Genomic DNA, 22691 nt, shown 5'->3' with positions numbered 1-22691 from the left:
TAACTACCCCTAAAGACAGAAGCAGGAAAACTATCTTGCCTCAGAGAAAATCCCCAAAGGATAGATTAGCCCCCCACAAATAATGACTGAGTGGAGAGGGAAAAGACATACACAGAATGAAACCAGGATGAGCACAGAAGGCCAGTCTAGCTTGATAGATAGGACAGGATGGAATACTGTGCGGTCAGTATAAAACACTACAAAAATCCATGCAGAGTTTACTAAAAATCTCCACACCTGACTAAAGGTGTGGAGGGTAAATCTGCTTCCCAGAGCTTCCAGCAAGACAGAATTATTTCATACTGATAAGCTGGACAAACATAGAAAACACTGAACGGATAAGTCCACAATCTGTGAACAGAACAGAGCAAGTAAGAACTTAGCTTTGCAGAACTGGTCAGGAAAACAGGGAAATCCAAAGGGATGTGAATCCAACCAGAAACCATTTCCAAGTGGCACTAGCTGAAGGAACAGCCAGACCTAAATAGCCGAGCAGAAGAGAAGATAAGTGGAGGCAGCTGATGACAGCTAACTCCAAGGAGCAGCCATACCACTTGAAACCACAAGAGGGAGCCCAAGAGCAGAACTCACAAAAGTGCCACTTGCAACCACCGGAGGGAGCCCAAGAGCGGAATTCACAACAGCGCTGTAATAAATATGGAGAGGCGCTGTAATAAATATGGAGAGGCGCTGTAATAAATATGGAGCGGCGCTGTAATAAATATGGAGAGGCGTTGTAATAAATATGGAGAGGGGCTGTAATAAATATGGAGAGGCGCTGTAACAAAAATGGAGCTGCGCTGTAATAAATATGGAGAGGCGCTGTAATAAATATGGAGCGGCGCTATAATAAAAATGAAGCGGCGCTGTAATAAATATGGAGCAGTGCTGTAATAAATATGGAGAGGCGCTGTAATAAATATGGAGAGGCGCTGTAATAAATATGGAGAGGGGCTGTAATAAATATGGAGAGGGGCTGTAATAAATATGGAGCGGCGCTGTAATAAATATGGAGAGGGGCTGTAATAAATATGGAGAGGTGCTGTAATAAATATGGAGAGGGGCTGTAATAAATATGGAGAGGGGCTGTAATAAATATGGAGAGGTGCTGTAATAAATATGGAGTGGTGCTGTAATAAATATGGAAAGGGGCTGTAATAAATATGGAGAGGGGCTGTAATAAACATAGAGCGGTGGTGTAATAAATATGGAGCGGCGTTGTAATAAATATGGAGAGGGGCTGTAATAAACATGGAGCGGTACTGTAATAAATATGGAGCGGCGCTGTAATAAATATGGAGAGGTGCTGTAATAAATATGGAGAGGTGCTGTAATAAATATGAAGTGGTGCAGTAATAAATAAGGAAGACAAAAAAGAGCATAGTAGAACAAAAAACACTCAGTTTAAAAAAATCACAGTAATCCGCAAGTGCTAGTAAAAAGATGTAAAAAACAGGGTATTTGGTTGATACGTTTTTTGCAACAACAACAAAAAAAAAAAAATAAATAAATAAATATGGAGCGGCGCTGTAATAAATATGGAGCGGTGCTGTAATAAATGTGGAGTGGCGCTGTAATAAATATGCAGAGGGGCTGTAATAAATATGGAGAGGTGCTGTAATAAATATGGAGAGGGGCTGTAATAAATATGGAGAGGGGCTGTAATAAATATGGAGAGGTGCTGTAATAAATATGGAGTGGTGCTGTAATAAATATGGAAAGGGGCTGTAATAAATATGGAGAGGGGCTGTAATAAACATAGAGCGGTGGTGTAATAAATATGGAGCGGCGTTGTAATAAATATGGAGAGGGGCTGTAATAAACATGGAGCGGTACTGTAATAAATATGGAGCGGCGCTGTAATAAATATGGAGAGGTGCTGTAATAAATATGGAGAGGTGCTGTAATAAATAAGGAGCGGTTCTGTAAAAAATATGGAGAGGTGCTGCAATAAATATGGAGAGGTGCTGTAATAAATATGAAGTGGTGCAGTAATAAATAAGGAAGACAAAAAAGAGCATAGTAGAAAAAAAAACACTCAGTTTAAAAAAATCACAGTAATCCGCAAGTGCTAGTAAAAAGATGTAAAAAACAGGGTATTTGGTTGATACGTTTTTTGCAACAACAACAAAAAAATAAATAAAAATAAATAAATATGGAGCGGCGCTGTAATAAATATGGAGCGGTGCTGTAATAAATGTGGAGTGGCGCTGTAATAAATATGCAGAGGCGCTATAATAAATATGGAGTGGTGCTGTAATAAACATGGAGAGGTGCTGTAATAAATATAGAGCGGTTCTGTAATAAATATGGAGAGGTGCTGTAATAAATATGGAGAGGCGCTGTAATAAATATAGAATGGCGCTGTAATAAATATGGAGAGGCGCTGTAATAAATATGGAGCAGCACTGTAATAAATATGGGAAGGTGCTGTAATAAATGTGAAGAGGCGCTGTAATAAATATGGAGCGGCGCTGTCATAAATATGGAGCGGCGCTGTCATAAATATGGAGAGGCGCTGTAATAAATATGGAGCGGCGCTGTAATAAATATGGAGCGGTGCTGTAATAAATGTGGAGTGGCGCTGTAATAAATATGCAGAGGCGCTATAATAAATATGGAGTGGTGCTGTAATAAATATGGAGAGGTGCTGTAATAAATATAGAGCGGTTCTGTAATAAATATGGAGAGGTGCTGTAATAAATATGGAGAGGCGCTGTAATAAATATAGAATGGCGCTGTAATAAATATGGAGAGGCGCTGTAATAAATATGGAGCAGCACTGTAATAAATATGGGAAGGTGCTGTAATAAATGTGAAGAGGCGCTGTAATAAATATGGAGCGGCGCTGTCATAAATATGGAGCGGCGCTGTCATAAATAAGGAGAGGCGCTGTAATAAATATGGAGCGGCGCTGTAATAAATATGGAGAGGCGCTGTAATAAATATGGAGAGGCGCTGTAATAAATATGGAGTGGTGCTGTAATAAATATGGAGAGGCGCTGTCATAAATATGGAGCGGCGCTGTCATAAATATGGAGCGGCGCTGTCATAAATATGGAGAGTCGCTGTAATAAATATGGAGCGGCGCTGTAATAAATATGGAGAGGCGCTGTGATAAATATGGAGTGGCGCTGTCATAAATATAGAGAGGGGCTGTAATAAATATGGAGAGGTGCTGTAATAAATATGGAGCGGTGCTGTAATAAATATGGAGAGGCGCAGTAATAAATATGGAGGAGCGCTGTAATAAATATGGAGAGGCGCTGTAATAAATATGGAGGGGCGCTGTAATAAATATGGAGAGGCGCTGTAATAAATATGGAGGGGCGCTGTAATAAATATGGAGCGGCGCTGTAATAAATATGGAGCGGCGCTGTAATAAATATGGAGGGGCGCTGTAATAAATATGGAGAGGCGCTGTAATAAATATGGAGCAGCACTGTAATAAATATGGAGGGGCGCGGTAATAAATATGGAGAGGCGCTGTAATAAATATGGAGCAGCACTGTAATAAATATGGAGGGGCGCGGTAATAAATATGGAGAGGCGCTGTAATAAATATGGAGCGGCGCTGTAATAAATATGGAGGGGCGCTGTAATAAATATGGAAAGGCGCTGTAATAAATATGGAGCAGCACTGTAATAAATATGGAGGGGCGCTGTAATAAATATGGAGAGGCGCTGTAATAAATATGGAGCGGCGCTGTAATAAATATGGAGGGGCGCGGTAATAAATATGGAGAGGCGCTGTAATAAATATGGAGCAGCACTGTAATAAATATGGAGGGGCGCTGTAATAAATATGGAGCGGCGCTGTAATAAATATGGAGCGGCGCTGTAATAAATATGGAGGGGCGCTGTAATAAATATGGAGAGGCGCTGTAATAAATATGGAGCAGCACTGTAATAAATATGGAGGGGCGCTGTAATAAATATGGAGAGGCGCTGTAATAAATATGGAGCGGCGCTGTAATAAATATGGAGGGGCGCGGTAATAAATATGGAGAGGCGCTGTAATAAATATGGAGCAGCACTGTAATAAATATGGGAAGGTGCTGTAATAAATGTGGAGAGGCGCTGTAATAAATATGGAGCGGCGCTGTCATAAATATGGAGCGGCGCTGTCATAAATATGGAGAGGCGCTGTAATAAATATGGAGCGGCGCTGTACTAAATATGGAGAGGCGGTGTCATAAATATGGAGCGGTGCTGTAATAAATATGGAGGGGCGCTGTAATAAATATGGAGAGGCGCTGTAATAAATATGGAGAGGCGCTGTAATAAATATGGAGAGGCGCTGTAATAAATATGGAGGGGCGCTGTAATAAATATGGAGAGGCGCTGTAATAAATATGGAGGGGCGCTGTAATAAATATGGAGGGGCGCTGTAATAAATATGGAGCGGCGCTGTAATGAATATGGAGGGGCGCTGTAATAAATATGGAGCGGCGCTGTAATAAATATGGAGCGGCGCTGTAATAAATATGGAGGGGCGCTGTGATAAATATGGAGCGGCGCTGTGATAAATATGGAGAGGCGCTGTAATAAATATGGAGAGGCGCTGTAATAAATATGGAGGGGCGCTGTAATAAATATGGAGGAGCGCTGTAATAAATATGGAGAGGCGCTGTAATAAATATGGAGGGGCGCTGTAATAAATATGGAGGGGCGCTGTAATAAATATGGAGCGGCGCTGTAATAAATATGGAGGGGCGCTGTAATAAATATGGAGCGGCGCTGTAATAAATATGGAGAGGTGCTGTAATAAATATGGAGAGGCGCTGTAATAAATATGGAGAGGCGCTGTAATAAATATGGAGGGGCGCTGTAATAAATATGGAGAGGCGCTGTAATAAATATGGAGGGGCGCTGTAATAAATATGGAGGGGCGCTGTAATAAATATGGAGCGGCGCTGTAATAAATATGGACAGGCGCTGTAATAAATATGGAGCGGCGCTGTAATAAATATGGAGAGGTGCTGTAATAAATATGGAGAGGCGCTGTAATAAATATGGAGGGGCGCAGTAATAAATATGGAGAGGTGCTGTAATAAATATGGAGAGGGGCTGTAATAAATATGGAGCGGCGCTGTAATGAATATGGAGCGGCAGTGTCATAAATATGGAGCGGCGCTGTCATAAATATGGAGAGGCGCTGTAATAAATATGGAGCGGCGCTGTAATAAATATGGAGAGGCGCTGTAATAAATATGGAGAGGCGCTGTAATAAATATGGAGTGGCGCTGTCATAAATATGGAGAGGCGCTGTCATAAATATGGAGCGGCGCTGTCATAAATATGGAGCGGCGCTGTCATAAATATGGAGAGGCGCTGTAATAAATATGGAGCGGCGCTGTAATAAATATGGAGAGGCGCTGTCATAAATTTGGAGTGGCGCTGTCATAAATATAGAGAGGGGCTGTAATAAATATGGAGAGGTGCTGTAATAAATATGGAGCGGTGCTGTAATAAATATGGAGAGGTGCTGTAATAAATATGGAGAGACGCTGTAATAAATATGGAGCGGCGCTGTCATAAATATGGAGAGGCGCTGTCATAAATATGGAGTGGCGCTGTCATAAATATGGAGAGGTGCTGTAATAAATATGGAGAGGTGCTGTAATAAATATGGAGAGGCGCTGTCATAAATATGGAGAGGCGCTGTAATAAATATGGAGGGGCGCTGTAATAAATATGGAGAGGCGCTGTAATAAATATGGAGGGGCGCTGTAATAAATATGGAGCGGCGCTGTAATAAATATGGAGCGGCGCTGTAATAAATATGGAGGGGCGCTGAAATAAATATGGAGTGGCGCTGTCATAAATATGGAGAGGCGCTGTAATAAATATGGAGAGGCGCTGTAATAAATATGGAGAGGCGCTGTCATAAATATGGAGAGGCGCTGTAATAAATATGGAGGGGCGCTGTAATAAATATGGAGAGGCGCTGTAATAAATATGGAGGGGCGCTGTAATAAATATGGAGCGGCGCTGTAATAAATATGGAGCGGCGCTGTAATAAATATGGAGCGGCGCTGTAATAAATATGGAGGGGCGCTGTAATAAATATGGAGAGGCGCTGTAATAAATATGGAGCAGCACTGTAATAAATATGGGAAGGTGCTGTAATAAATGTGGAGAGGCGCTGTAATAAATATGGAGCGGCGCTGTCATAAATATGGAGCGGCGCTGTCATAAATATGGAGAGGCGCTGTAATAAATATGGAGCGGCGCTGTAATAAATATGGAGAGGCGGTGTCATAAATATGGAGCGGTGCTGTAATAAATATGGAGGGGCGCTGTAATAAATATGGAGAGGCGCTGTAATAAATATGGAGAGGCGCTGTAATAAATATGGAGGGGCGCTGTAATAAATATGGAGAGGCGCTGTAATAAATATGGAGGGGCGCTGTAATAAATATGGAGGGGCGCTGTAATAAATATGGAGCGGCGCTGTAATGAATATGGAGGGGCGCTGTAATAAATATGGAGCGGCGCTGTAATAAATATGGAGCGGCGCTGTAATAAATATGGAGGGGCGCTGTAATAAATATGGAGCGGCGCTGTAATAAATATGGAGAGGCGCTGTAATAAATATGGAGAGGCGCTGTAATAAATATGGAGGGGCGCTGTAATAAATATGGAGGGGCGCTGTAATAAATATGGAGAGGCGCTGTAATAAATATGGAGGGGCGCTGTAATAAATATGGAGCGGCGCTGTAATAAATATGGAGGGGCGCTGTAATAAATATGGAGCGGCGCTGTAATAAATATGGAGAGGCGCTGTAATAAATATGGAGAGGCGCTGTAATAAATATGGAGAGGCGCTGTAATAAATATGGAGGGGCGCTGTAATAAATATGGAGGGGCGCTGTAATAAATATGGAGCGGCGCTGTAATAAATATGGACAGGCGCTGTAATAAATATGATGGAGCGGCGCTGTAATAAATATGGAGAGGTGCTGTAATAAATATGGAGAGGCGCTGTAATAAATATGGAGGGGCGCAGTAATAAATATGGAGAGGTGCTGTAATAAATATGGAGAGGGGCTGTAATGAATATGGAGCGGCAGTGTCATAAATATGGAGCGGCGCTGTAATACATATGGAGCGGTGCTGTAATAAATGTGGAGGGGCGCTGTAATAAATGTGGAGAGGCGCTGTAATAAATATGGAGCGGTGCTGTAATAAATATGGAGAGGCGCTGTAATAAATATGGAGCGGTGCTGTAATAAATATGGAGAGGCGCTGTAATAAATATGGAGCGGTGCTGTAATAAATATGGAGCGGCGCTGTAATAAATATGGAGCGGCGCTGTCATAAATATGGAGAGGTGCTGTCATAAATATGGAGAGGCGCTGTAATAAATATGGAGCGGTGCTGTAATAAATACGGAGAGGTGCTGTAATAAATATGGAGGGGTGCTGTAATAAATATGGAGCGGCGCTGTCATAAATATGGAGAGGCGCTGTCATAAATATGGAGAGGCGCTGTCATAAATATGGAGTGGCGCTGTAATAAATATGGAGGGGTGCTGTAATAAATATGGAGCGGCGCTGTCATAAATATGGAGAGGCGCTGTCATAAATATGGAGAGGCGCTGTCATAAATATGGAGTGGCGCTGTAATAAATATGGAGCGGTGCTGTAATAAATATGGAGCCGCGCTGTAATAAATATGGAGAGACGCTGTAATAAATATGGAGCCGCGCTGTAATAAATATGGAGAGACGCTGTAATAAATGTGGAGCGGCGCTGTAATAAATATGGAGCGGCGCTGTAATAAATGTGGAGCGGCGCTGTAATAAATATGGAGCGGCGCTGTAATAAATATGGAGAGGCGCTGTAATAAATATGGAGCGGCGCTGTCATAAATATGGAGTGGCGCTGTAATAAATATGGAGCGGCGCTGTCATAAATATGGAGTGGCGCTGTAATAAATATGGAGCGGTGCTGTAATAAATATGGAGCGGCGCTGTAATAAATGTGGAGCGGCGCTGTAATAAATATGGAGCCCACCAGTAATACTGGTCCAGTACCCTCTTTCCAGTGGTTTTTGTGATAGAATTTTGGGGAAGTTTGAATCTTAAATCTAACATTTTCAGGGATAATCTTTCCAAAGTGTGCAGAAATCCCAACCTGCGAGCATTGATAAGAACAGATACTGGAGATCTACTGGTCACAGTCCTTTAACTGGACGAATAGATAACATGATCGATCCAGCAGCTAGAAAGCAGCCATGCCAGCCACAAGATGGCGCCCGTTGCTATACCAACAAGACCCCTCAGTGCCCGCCAATCATGCCGCGGCGTGATGTGACCACCTTGCTCTCTCCCCCACCTCCGATTTGGCGCGCATGCGCATGATATGGTCAGGGGGTCGGGCAGCGCATCGGGCGGAGAGAGACAGCAGGGGATGGAGAGGGAGTGACCCGGGGACCGGCAGGGATTACGGCCGGTAAGTGGGTGCTGTGTGCGGCGGCGGCGGCGGAGCGCAGCGTGCAGGGCAAGAGCTGTGCGGGGATGTGTGGGGTCTGTAGGTGTGGAGCCTGGGCGAGCGGCACGGAGGCTGTGCAGTGATCAGCCCGGAGCCGCACATGTGCTGCCTGTATCGGAATGTCTGCTGCCGCCTGTTTGGGGTGTGCAGGGGTCGGCTCCTGCCGTGCTGTGTGCACCCGGGCACTAGTATGGGAGCTGTGACCAGTCACTAGTGTGGGAGCTGTGACCAGTCACTTGTGTGGGAGCTGTGGCCAGTCACTAGTGTGGGAGCTGTGACCAGTCACTTGTGTGGGAGCTGTGACCAGTCACTAGTGTGGGAGCTGTGACCAGTCACTAGTGTGGGAGCTGTGGCCAGTCACTTGTGTGGGAGCTGTGGCCAGTCACTAGTGTGGGAGATGTGGCCAGTCACTTGTGTGGGAGCTGTGGCCAGTCACTAGTGTGGGAGCTGTGACCAGTCACTTGTGTGGGAGCTGTGACCAGTCACTTGTGTGGGAGCTGTGACCAGTCACTTGTGTGGGAGCTGTGGCCAGTCACTAGTGTGGGAGCTGTGACCAGTCACTAGTGTGGGAGCTGTGACCAGTCACTAGTGTGGGAGCTGTGACCAGTCACTTGTGTGGGAGCTGTGGCCAGTCACTAGTGTGGGAGCTGTGACCAGTCACTTGTGTGGGAGCTGTGGCCAGTCACTTGTGTGGGAGCTGTGACCAGTCACTTGTGTGGGAGCTGTGACCAGTCACTAGTGTGGGAGCTGTGACCAGTCACTAGTGTGGGAGCTGTGACCAGTCACTTGTGTGGGAGCTGTGACCAGTCACTTGTGTGGGAGCTGTGACCAGTCACTTGTGTGGGAGCTGTGACCAGTCACTTGTGTGGGAGCTGTGGCCAGTCACTTGTGTGGGAGCTGTGACCAGTCACTAGTGTGGGAGCTGTGACCAGTCACTAGTGTGGGAGCTGTGACCAGTCACTTGTGTGGGAGCTGTGGCCAGTCACTTGTGTGGGAGCTGTGACCAGTCACTTGTGTGGGAGCTGTGACCAGTCACTTGTGTGGGAGCTGTGACCAGTCACTTGTGTGGGAGCTGTGGCCAGTCACTTGTGTGGGAGCTGTGACCAGTCACTTGTGTGGGAGCTGTGGCCAGTCACTTGTGTGGGAGCTGTGACCAGTCACTTGTGTGGGAGCTGTGGCCAGTCACTTGTGTGGGAGCTGTGACCAGTCACTTGTGTGGGAGCTGTGACCAGTCACTTGTGTGGGAGCTGTGGCCAGTCACTTGTGTGGGAGCTGTGACCAGTCACTTGTGTGGGAGCTGTGGCCAGTCACTTGTGTGGGAGCTGTGACCAGTCACTTGTGTGGGAGCCGTGACCAGTCACTTGTGTGGGAGCCGTGGCCAGTCACTTGTGTGGGAGCTGTGACCAGTCACTTGTATGAGAGCTGTGACCAGTCACTAGTGTGGGAGCTGTGACCAGTCACTTGTGTGGGAGCTGTGGCCAGTCACTTGTGTGGGAGCTGTGGCCAGTCACTTGTGTGGGAGCTGTGGCCAGTCACTTGTGTGGGAGCTGTGACCAGTCACTTGTGTGGGAGCTGTGACCAGTCACTTGTGTGGGAGCTGTGACCAGTCACTTGTGTTGGAGCTGTGGCCAGTCACTTGTGTGGGAGCTGTGACCAGTCACTTGTGTGGGAGCTCTGGCCAGGCACATGAGTCTGTACATCCCCATGGGGCTGTGCTGCCCATTCTGCCGACCATATGCGCCATGTGATACCGGACAGTGAGGATCCTGTGCCATCCCTTCTACCCAGTGGCATTGAGACTGTGCCAGTGTTCAGAGTTTTCCCCTATACTACAGCCAATCTGATGATGTGCCCCCCACATGTCTTACATGAGATGCCATGTATGAGCCCTGGTCACTTTGTAGGAAGTAATCACCTGGGCGTTCGTGCTTCTCTAGAAGGAGACCCCAGTAAATAAGTTATTTTTCGCTGTGTAATTATTCTTTTGCTGGTTTCCCAGACTCCATAAGGAATAGTTCTCGCTGCTGCCCTACTTTCTACCAGGGCTGTGGAGTCGGTAAGCCAAACCTTCGACTCTCCCATTCCCATAACTCCAACTCCACCAAAATGGTCTCCGACTACATGGCCCTGCTTTCTAGGAGTGTCTGGATAGTTTGCGCTGCTGCCTAGCAATAGCTGGCACTGCCAGTGGGTGACATTGCTGGGTTTTCCCTTGTTCTGGGCAGCCCTGGTGGTCTCATTGACTATTGAGCAGTATTGCAGACCCCCAGCTCTCCGGCCCCCATTCATTATATATCCTGTGCCATAGAGTAGGTCTTACTGGAATATTTGCCCTCGGTGGTCTCTGATGTCAGATGTGCGCTCCATCTGGCTTCTCCATAGTTATCTATTGAAAGGTAAAAGTGCTGTTGGGTCTTATTTAGCTTAGTGGCCGGTTCCTACAAGTCTCCCTAGTTCTAGAAGTGTCCATGCTGTATTCAGGGGTTTAGATGTCTTGTGTGTCCCCCCCCCCCCCATGGCCACATCACATACCGTACTTGCCATCATCACTTTGCCCCATAGAAGATATCTGTTCTGTAGACCATCAGTGGTGGCTCTCACAATGACTGGTTGCCTGGCAGTCTCCATCAGTATGCATGTTTGGCCCTGGAGGGGAATGAATGGCTAGCAGATAGCAGACATGTCTGGGACACAAAATAGTTAAAGTCTGTTCCCATTGACAGATGTCAGGTTACTGTCTAGCAGTCATCATATTATGGTCCCCAAATCGAAACGTGCAAGTAGCCTCTTGGCTAATGCCGACTTGGCTCTCTCTAAGGCCGGCGTCACACTACCGTGTTTTACGGACGTAAGAGAGGTGCTGAAAATACGGATTGCATATGGTACAATGCTTCTCTATGCCCCAGCTCCTATCAGCCGTATTTTACTGATCCGTATTATACAGTCTTCTACGGCCGTAGAAAAACGCAGCATGCTGCGTTTGTCACCGTATTGCGCAAAAAATACGCCAATGAAAGTCTATGCGGGCGAGAAAAATACGGATTACACACGGACCATGCGTGTTACTTGCGAGAAATACGCAGCGGTGTTAGAGAGAAAAGCCGTCAATTCAGTGTGGAACGGGGGCGCAGGATGGGAGCAGCACATGACAGAACGGGGGCGCAGGATGGGAGCAGCACATGATAGAACGGGGGCGCAGGATGGGAGCAGCACATGACAGGACGGAGGCGCAGGATGGGTGCAGCACGTCAGAATGGAGGCGCAGGATGGGTGCAGCACATGTGAGAATGAGGGCGCAGGATGGGAGCAGCACATGTCAGAATGGGGGCGCAGGATGGAGCAGCACATGACAGAATGGGGGCGCAGGATGGAGCAGCACATGACAGGATGGGGACGCAGGATGGAGCAGCACATGACTGGATGGGGACGCAGGATGGAGCAGCACATGACTGGATGGGGACGCATGATGGAGCAGCACATGACAGGATGGGGACGCAGGATGGAGCAGCGCATGACAGGATCGGGACGCAGGATGGAGCAGCACATGACAGGATGGGAACGCAGGATGGAGCAGCACATGCCAGGATGGAGACCATATACCAATATAAATGCTCGCCACCCGGGCGTAGAACGGGTTCAATAGCTAGTAATATACAGTTAGGTCCATATATATTTGGACAGAGACAACATTTTTCTAATTTTGGTTATAGACATTACCACAATGAATTTTAAACAAAACAAATCAGATGCAGATGAAGATCGGACTTTCAGCTGTCATTTGAGGGTATCTACATTAAAATAGGATGAAGGGTTTAGGAGTTTCAGCTCCTTAACATGTGCCACCCTGTTTTTAAAGGGACCAAAAGTAATTGGACAATTGACTCCAAGGCTATTTCATGGACAGGTGTGGGCAATCCCTTTGTTATGTCATTCTCAATTAAGCAGATAAAAGGCCTGGAGTTGATTTGAGGTGTGGTGCTTGCATTTGGAAGGTTTGCTGTGCAGTAAACATGTGGTCAAAGGAGCTCTCCATGCAGGTGAAACAAGCCATCCTTACGCTGCGAAAGCAGAAAAAACCCTTCCGAGAAATTGTTACACTATTAGGAGTGGTAAAATCTACAGTTTGGTACATCCTAAGAAAGAAAGAAAGCCTGGTGAACTCATCAATGCAAAAAGACCTGAGCGCCCACGGAAGACAACAGTGGTGGATGATCGCAGAATAATCTCCATGGTGAAGAGAAACCCCTTCACAACAGCCAACCAAATGAACAACACTCTCCAGGAGGTAGGCATATCAATATCCAAATCTACCATAAAGAGAAGACTGCATGAAAGTAAATACAGAGGGTTCACTGCACGGTGCAAGCAACTCATAAGCATCAAGAATAAAAAGACTAGACTGGACTTTGCTAAAAAACATCTAAAAAAGCCAGCACAGTTCTGGAAGAACATTCTTTGGACAGATGAAGCCAAGATCAACCTCTACCAGAATGATGGAAAGAGAAAAGTATGGCGAAGGCGTGGTACAGCTCATGATCCAAAGCATACCACATCATCGGTAGAACACGGTGGAGGCAGTGTGATGGCTTGGGCATGCAAGGCTGCTAGTGGCACTGGGTCACTGGTGTTTATTGATGATGTGACACAGGACAGAAGCAGCCGAATGAATTCTGAGGTATTCAGAGCCATACTGTGTGCTCAGATCCAGCCAAATGCAGCCAAACTGATTGGTCGTCGTTTCATACTACAGATGGACAGTGACCCAAAACATAAAGCCAAAGCAACCCAGGAGTTTATTAAAGCAAAGAAGTGGAATATTATTGAATGGCCAAGTCAGTCACCTGATCTCAACAAAATTGAGCATGAATTTCACTTGTTAAAGACTAAACTTCAGACAGAAAGGCCCACAAACAAACAACAACTGAAAACCACCGCAGTGAAGGCCAGGCAGAGCTTCAAAAAGGAGGAAACACAGCGTCTGGTGATGTCCATGAGTTCAAGACTTCAGGCAGTCATTGCCAACAAAGGGTTTTCAACCAAGTACTAAAAATTAGCATTTTATTTAAAATTATTGGATCTGTCGAATTACTTTTGGTCCCTTTCAAAACAGGGTGGCACATGTTAAGGAGCTGAAACTCCTAAACCCTTCATCCAATTTTAATGTGGATACCCTCAAATGAAAGCTGAATGTCTGAACTTCAACTGCAGTGGAATTGTTTTGTTTAAAATTCATTGTGGTAATGTCTATAACCAAAATTAGAAAAATGTTGTCTCTGTCCAAATATATATGGACCTAACTGTATATATATATTTGTCTAAGGATTTGTCTGTCTGTCCTGGAAATCCCGCGTCGCTGATTGGTCGAGGCCTCCAGGCCTCGACCAATCAGCGACGGGCACAGTCTGCCGCGAATTCTGGAATCATCATTGTCCTCCACTGCTGTCAAGTGCCGCCATTGTGTTGTCTAAGGGTCTAATTGTCTGTCTGTCTCGGATATCAGCCAATCAGCGACATTAGTGCAGGATTTAAACACCACTGACAGCGCTACATACATACATACATACATACATATTCTAGAATATCCGATGCGTTTGAATATATATACACATATATATACACACACACACACACACACACACACACACACACACACACACACACACACACACACACACACACACACACACACACACAGTATATATGTGTGTATATATACATATACAGTACATATGGTTTTTGGGAGCACATGGATCCATTGTATGTCCGTATGTCGGTTTTGCAAGCCTGCGAGAAAATCTCGCAGTACGGATGCCATACGGATTACATACGGAGGATGCCATGCGCAAAATACGCTGACACACCCTGCCTAAGGATGACATACGGATCACTATTTTGGGGACTTTTCTACGTATTACGGCCGTAAATTACGGACCGTATTTTTATACGCTGAGTGTGACGCCGGCCTCAGGAGAAACGTTTCCAGTTAAATAGCAATTGTGCTACTCTCACTCGATGCAAGTTTTTAGCCATGAAATTGCTCCTATTTCTGCTCCATCGCGCCAGGGCTTATTGCTGATGGGTAGGTTGCTGTAGAGAATTTGTATTGGCCATATAATACTGTAATGACCCTTAATGCTGATTATATTTCTTTCTTTTTTTCACATTGGCCAATGTCATTGATTTTTCCAATGTGCTGAATTTGGCAAGTGGTTTCTAGTATCAGTGGCCAGATCAGGAGGGAAAACCAACCACTGCAGCAGGGATCATCTGTGCGGTCTTGGTAATCTGCTGCTATGCATTAATAATAATAATAATAATAATAATAATAATAAAAAATAATCTTTCTTTTTATATAGTGCTATCATATTCTGCAGCGCTTTACAGTTTGCACACATTATCATCGCTGTCCCTGACGGGGCTCACAATCTAAATTCCCTATCATTATGTCTTTGCATTAGATTGTGCCGCACACAGAGGACTGGAAAGTTACTTGACTTTGCAAAGCATTAGGGCTTGTTCACACGTTGCTTTTTTTTATTGGGCTGGATGATTTAATGATTGAAAAAAATGCTGACCTTAACAGTACCAGCAAAGCGAATAATATCTCTGAAATCTGCACACGCTGCTTGTTTTCCTTGCAGATTTGAACCATCTAAGCGTTTTTTTTTTTAAAATCTTTCTGCAGCTTTTTTTTCGCGTATATAATATTTTTACTTAAATGCATGTAATTTATGCTAAAAAAAAATTTTGCTTTTGGGTTTCATTAAACATTTGATTTTTAACTGTTTGCCTCCTGTATCTTCTGTGTTGATGTCTACTGCTGGCTGCAGAGTGAGGTGACTAAGAATCTGCCATTCAGCTCGCTATGACAGTCTGATAGGAAGTTAGTAACTTTAATTTGTCTTTCTCTGAGCTCCCCTCAGCTAATATATAAGATTTATCACCGCAGACCACATCAAAGTTGAATGTGCAGAGAAACAAAGAGCCTGTAAAAGCCAAAAGATGCAAAAATTTTAAGGAAACCCAATTGCAAATGTGACTTTTAGTAGGCTATGTGCACACGTTCAGGATTTCTTGCAGAAATTTCCTGAGAAAAACCTGAAATTTTCTGCAAGAAATCTGCATGTGTTTTTTGCACGTTTTTACCGCGTTTTTGGTGTTTTTTTTGCGGATTTTTCCGGACATTTCCCAATGCATTATATAGTGGGAAATCCGCAAAATTAATGCACATGCTGCGTTTTTTACCACGATGCGTTTTTTTCGCGGAAAAAAATGCATCATGTGCACAAAAATTGTGGAATTCATTCTAAATGATGGGATGCATAATGTATGCTGTTTTTTTTTGCGGTTTTATAGCGTTTTTATAGCGAAAAAACGTGAGAAAACCCTGAAAAATCAGCAACGTGTGCACACAGCCGTAGCCTGAAATACATGGAATTAATGGATAAAAATCTCTACAGGTGAACAACCCCTTGAAGGCTGTACTGGTTGTAGCCTCTAGGTGTAAGCCAGATGTTTCCATGTACTGACAGCTGAAGGATATCATAGTGTGAAGAATTGTAATGCAAAGTGCATTAGAAAATGGCATTACTTTTTATTCAGAAATAGGCCTCATTCAGATGTCTGTTTTTCATGTACGTGTTTTATACGTTGTTTTCACGGATAGAACATGTGCCTGTTCTAATCTATGAAGCTGATCACCTGGCTGTGTTTTTTTTTTTTTTGTAAGTCGTATTTTCATGCAAACATCATGGAGACGTTCGTTTTTTTTACCAGCTTCACGGATGAAAAGTACCAATGCGAGTCTATGGATTCATGAAAATCATGGCCAACACACGGATGGCATCAGTGCCCCGTCTGAGATTAACACTGAAATGAACAGGAGAAGCTTTGTAATTCATTTATCCATTTGTGAAGATCACTGGTGAAACACTGATTGTAAAAACTGTTACACAGACAAAACGCTGATGACGCTAGCACCATTTTATTGCTTATGTGAACAAACATGGACGTTTGAATGAGGCCTAAGTATTGAATAGTAAGCCTGCCTGGTGGTCTGTAGTGAAGAGCGAAAGTACGCAGAGAAGGCACTATAGGATGAGGTGTTATAGGAGAAGGCGCTCTAACATGAGGTGTTATAGGAGAAGGCGCTATAGGATTAGGTGTTATAGGAGAAGGCGCTATAGGATGAGGTGTTATAGGAGAAGGCGCTCTAACATGAGGTGTTATAGGAGAAGGCGCTGCAGGATGAGGTGTTATAGGAGAAGGCGCTATAGGATGAGGTGTTATAGGAGAAGGCGCTCTAACATGAGGTGTTATAGGAGAAGGCGCTATAGGATTAGGTGTTATAGGAGAAGGCGCTATAGGATGAGGTGTTATAGGAGAAGGCGCTCTAACATGAGGTGTTATAGGAGAAGGCGCTGCAGGATGAGGTGTTATAGGAGAAGGCGCTTTAACATGAGGTGTTATAGGAGAGGGTGCTATAAGATGAGGTGTTATAGGAGAAGGCGCTCTAACATGAGGTGTTATAGGAGAAGGCGCTGCAGGATGAGGTGTTATAGGAGAAGGTGCTATAAGATGAGGTGTTATAGGAGAAGGTGCTATAAGATGAGGTGTTATAGGAGAAGGCGCTCTAACATGAGGTGTTATAGGAGAAGGCGCTGCAGGATGAGGTGTTATAGGAGAAGGTGCTATAAGATGAGGTGTTATAGGAGAAGGTGCTATAAGATGAGGTGTTATAGGAGAAGGCGCTCTAACATGAGGTGTTATAGGAGAAGGCGCTCTAACATGAGGTGTTATAGGAGAAGGCACTGCAGGATGAGGTGTTATAGGAGAAGGCGCTATAGGATGAGGTGTTATAGGAGAAGGCGCTCTAACATGAGGTGTTATAGGAGAAGGCGCTGCAGGATGAGGTGTTATAGGAGAAGGTGCTATAAGATGAGGTGTTATAGGAGAAGGCGCTGCGGGATGAGGTGTTATAGGAGAAGGCGCTATAGGATGAGGTGTTATAGGAGAAGGCGCTGCGGGATGAGGTGTTATAGGAGAAGGCGCTATAGGATAAGGTGTTATAGGAGAAGGCGCTATAGGATGAGGCATAGCTCCCAACCGTCCCTCATTGAGTGGGATTGTCCCGGATTTGAACCTTTGCCCTGCTGTCCTGCACGGGACGCTCTGATCCCGCACCCGCAGACAGCAAGACCGACACGCCCCCTTGTGTAAGCCATGCCCCGGGCCCTTACCCTTCCGTATGGCTGCCTGCTTTCTGTGCACAGGACCTGTGATGAGGTCACAGGAGGGGAGGAGTCAGGGGGTCACATGATCGGGACCTCCGTGGATTGCAGGACTCGCTGCCTGTGCTGATTGCCAACTTGCTGCCATATGGTGCCGCAGGATGAGGTAAGTATGCTGCCTTGTGTGGGGTCAGGAGGTGTACAGTGTGGATGTAGCAGAGCCGTGTGTGTGTGAGGTGTACAGAGCAGAGCCGTGTGTGTGCGAGGTGTACGGAGCAGAGCCGTGTGTGTGTGCGAGGTGTATGGAGCGGAGCCATGTGTGTGCGAGGTGTACAGAGCGGAGCCGTGTGTGTGTGCGAGGTGTACGGAGCGGAGCCGTGTGTGTGTGCGAGGTGTACGGAGCGGAGCCGTGTGTGTGTGCGAGGTGTACGGAGCGGAGCCGTGTGTGTGTGCGAGGTGTACGGAGCGGAGCCGTGTGTGTGTGCGAGGTGTACGGAGCGGAGCAGTGTGTGTGTGCGAGGTGTACGGAGCGGAGCAGTGTGTGTGTGCGAGGTGAGCGGAGCAGTGTGTGTGTGCGAGGTGTACGGAGCGGAGCCGTGTGTGTGTGCGAGGTGTACGGAGCGGAGCCGTGTGTGTGTGTGCGAGGTGTACGGAGCGGAGCCGTGTGTGTGTGCGAGGTGTACGGAGCGGAGCCGTGTGTGTGTGCGAGGTGTACGGAGCGGAGCCGTGTGTGTGCGAGGTGCTATGTGTCGTCATTATACGGTACGAAGTGCTATGTGCAGCCATTATATGGTACGAAGTGCTATGTGCAGCCATTATATGGTACGAAGTGCTATGTGCAGCCATTATATGGTACGAAGTGCTATGTGTCGCCATTATATGGTACGAAGTGCTATGTGTCGCCATTATATGGTACGAAGTGCTATGTGTCGCCATTATATGGTACGAAGTGCTATGTGTCGCCATTATATGGTACGAAGTGCAATGTGTCGCCATTATATGGTACGAAGTGCTATGTGTCGCCATTATATGGTACGGAGTGCTATGTGTCGCCATTATATGGTACGGAGTGCTATGTGTCGCCATTATATGGTACGAAGTGCTATGTGTCGCCATTATATGGTACGAAGTGCTATGTGTCGCCATTATATGGTACGAAGTGCTTCAGTATGGAGCATCATGTGCGGTCATTATACAGTATGGAGCATCATGTGGGGCCATTATACAGTATGGAGCATCATGTGGGGCAATTATACAGTATGGAGCATCATGTGCGGTCATTATACAGTATGGAGCATCATGTGCGGCCATTATACAGTATGGAGCATCATGTGCGGCCATTATACAGTATGGAGCATCATGTGCGGCTATTATACAGTATGGAGCATCATGTGCGGCCATTATACAGTGGAGCATCATGTGGGGCCATTATACAGTATGGAACATCATGTGGGGCCATTATACAGTATTGAGCATCATGTGCGGTCATTATACAGTATTGAGCATCATGTGCGGCCAATGTACAGTATGGAGCATCATGTGGGGCCATTATACAGTATGGAGCATCATGTGTGGTCATTATACAGTATGGAGCATCATGTGGTCATTATACAGTATGGAGCATCATGTGTGGCCATTATACAGTATGGAGCATCATGTGGTCATTATACAGTATGGAGCATCATGTGTGGCCATTATACAGTATGGAGCATCATGTGTGGCCAATATACAGTATGGAGCATCTTGTGCGGTCATTATACAGTATGGAGCATCATGTGGGGCCATTATACAGTATGGAGCATCATGTGGGGCCATTATACAGTATGGAGCTTCATGTGTGGCCATTATACAGTATGGAGCATCATGTGTGGCCATTATACAGTATGGAGCATCATGTGCGGCCAATATATACAGTATGGAGCATCATGTGCGGCCAATATACAGTATGGAGCATCATGTGGGGCCATTATACAGTATGGAGCATCATGTGGGGCCATTATACAGTATGGAGCATCATGTGGGGCCATTATACAGTATGGAGCATCATGTGGGGCCATTATACAGTATGGAGCATCATGTGGGGCCATTATACAGTATGGAGCATCATGTGGGGCCATTATACAGTATGGAGCATCATGTGGGGCCATTATACAGTATGGAGAATCATGTGGGGCCATTATACAGTATGGAGCATCATGTGCGGCCATTATACAGTATGGAGCATAATGTGCGGCCATTATACAGTATGGAGCATCATGTGCGGCCATTATACAGTATGGAGCATCATGTGCGGCCATTATACAGTATGGAGCATCATGTGCGGCCATCTTACAGTATGGAGCATCATGTGTGGCCATTTTTTTCTGTTTATAATTATTGTATGTGAAACCGTGTGATCAGCAGTGCTAAATGGGTGTGGTTGGGACGTGGATATGGGTGTGACTAATTATGAATGCGTGTGGTCAGGGGCGTGGCCTAAAATTTGCCGCAAACTTTTTCCCTCTTTCCCATCTTCAAAAGTTGGGAGGTATGGATGAGGTGTTGTATGAGACCTCCACAGGGCAATGGGAAGAGAGAGTCTAAGTGCCGAAATAGGCACGCCCCGGAAGAAGCTTGGTGCGAAACGCGCGTTGGGGTGAGGTGGAACGCTGTGCTGGCTGCAGTTAGATATTATTACAAGGTCTGGGTTCATATGCACTGGGATTTTCTGTATTACAGGCATGCTTAGGCAGCTAGTGGTGTACCGGACAGTATGGGGTTACTAAGTCACTACCTTGCACTTTATGCTCTTTGAGTGATGTATACTACTCAGCCTTCCACCTTATGTTAGGGTGCTTGGGCATTAATGCATTTTCATAGTTTTTTTCCAATATAAGCTATCCATATGCTGTCTGTTTTTCTGAGACTTCTTGATAAGAGACAAACCTTTTTTTTTATGAGAAAATGTGATAAATTTCTGATAAAAATTAAAACATTGATGAAAATTTGATCCGAATCATTGACGAAATCAGGACGTTTGTCAGTGACGTTCAAATGGCCTCTTATGTGAGTGTTATTCCGCTGCTGTTCACTTTTGTATAGGGAAGGTAGCACCTGTGACGTCAGGGATATCTCCTTGCACACAAAACATCTCAATATCAACTGTCCAGAGGAGAGAAGCAGGCCTGTATGGTCAAATTGCTGCAAAGAAGCCACTACCGAGGATCGGAAAAAGAGATGAGATAAGTGGAAATATGTATTGTGGTCCAATGACTCAAAATTTGAGATGTTTAGTAAAGACCCACATACAAGTGTGAGCCACATAATAGGTGAGCGGATGGTTTCTACATGTGTAGAGCCCACTATAAAGCATGGAGGAGGTGGTTTGATGGTGTGAAGGTGCTTTTGGTGATTTAATCCAAATTCAAGGCTCATTTACCCATCATGGCTGCCACAGCATTCTGCAGGGTCACGCCATCCCATCTGGTTTGCACTTGGTGGGACCATCCTTTATGTTGCAGCATGGCAATGACCCAACACACACCTCCAGGCTATGTAAGGGCTGTGTGACCAACAGCGAGAAGGAGGAAGTGCTACGTCGCATTGCCTTCACAATCGCCTGACCTCATCCTAGTTGAGATGTTTGGGATGAGTTAGTGTAAAGGCAAAGCAGCCAACAAGTGCTCAGCACCTCTGGGAACGCTTCCAAGACCTGATGAAGCTGTTTGAGAGAATACCGAGGATGTGTAAAGCTGTCATCAGAGAAACAGGGGGTGCTTTGATTAATCTAAGAATTAACACACATTCTGCTTTGTTTCACATGTGCTTCTTTGCTGATTTTTTCCATGGTTTGTGGTTTGTGTGGCCTTCAGTCTGAACCTGCAATGTGCACATTCCAATTAGAACAAGGAAACCATTGCATGAAAAGGTGTCCAAACTAATGAGTGGTAGAGCTGGGCCTACCCCTGGATCTTCGGGTTTATCCATCTCTAATGACCGCTACTGTACTGAATGTTGGTGCAATTTTATTAGCTAAATGTCCCCTCTGAGTTTCAATCTACAATATTCATTCATTTTCAAGTCCCCTCAGAAATACAGTTTTACCAAGTTTCGGCCTTTTCTCTTGTGGGAGTGTATCCCAGTAACATAGGCTGGATGTGCAGTCTGTGTGTGTCCAGGGGGTCTGCTGTTCTCACTGCCCATATACCCAGATAGCTAATATCTTCCACATATTTCTCCTTCGTGTGCATTTTTCTTTTTCTATAGCCTGTTTCCTGTGCTCCCTGAGATCTCTCCTTAGTTTGGAGATTTACTTATGGCCTCCTCCCTTCTGTTATTTCTAAGGCCTTGTTCAGACTACTGTATCAAAAACTCTCAGTAATGATTGGCTCTGCATTGTACATGGGTGCAAGCGCCATCTTCTACTGCATGATCTATTCTGGTCCATAGCGCATTCCATACTAAGGGTAAGTTCACACGAGGTGTTTTTTTCAGCGTTTTTTTTTCTGCAGCAAAATCTGATCTCTTGGCAGGAAAGAAGCTGCAGAAAAGAAAGCATGTTTTCCTTTTCATTTTTTCTATGCGTTTTTGTGAGTTTTTTGCAGCTGTTTCGGCATGCTAGATTTGTCTCTTGTGCATGCTGATGAAGTTTAGCATTTAACCCCTTTCCAACACTTGGCGTAATAATTCGCTCACGTCGGAATCCCTCCCTTTGATGTGGGATCTGCACTTCTTTACCGCCACGTCAGCTGTTTTGTACAGCTGATATGTGCATCTAACAGCCACGGGTGGAATTGCAATCCACCCGCGGCTGTTAACCTGTTAAATGCCACTGTCAATCTCTAACTGCGCTTACTGGAAGTGCAACGGAAATCCTGGTGGTCGGCGCTGATGGCATATGAGCAGTTCTGCTGCACATAGGCGATCTGATCATTGCCTGGGTGTAGCAGAGGCAATTGGACAACTGCAGCTTCTAGCCTCCCAT

General features: G+C 45.4%; 1 protein-coding gene across 2 annotated transcripts in view; it reads left to right on the top strand.

Moving 5' to 3' along the window:
• Positions 1–8356: 8356 nt before the first annotated feature.
• TLN2 (talin 2) overlaps positions 8357–22691 on the top strand; it is a 328992-nt gene continuing 314657 nt past the window's right edge. For both annotated transcript variants that reach the window (XM_069765599.1, XM_069765598.1), the window contains exon 1: positions 8357–8459. The gene's annotated coding sequence lies outside the window, so the exon portion shown is untranslated. The remainder of the gene's footprint in view (positions 8460–22691) is intronic.

The sequence above is a fragment of the Ranitomeya imitator genome, chromosome 4, assembly GCF_032444005.1.
Source record: "Ranitomeya imitator isolate aRanImi1 chromosome 4, aRanImi1.pri, whole genome shotgun sequence".
Classification (NCBI taxonomy): domain Eukaryota; kingdom Metazoa; phylum Chordata; class Amphibia; order Anura; family Dendrobatidae; genus Ranitomeya; species Ranitomeya imitator.
The sequence above is the reverse complement of the archived record's forward strand: the minus strand, read 5'-3'. Positions and strand labels throughout refer to the sequence as shown.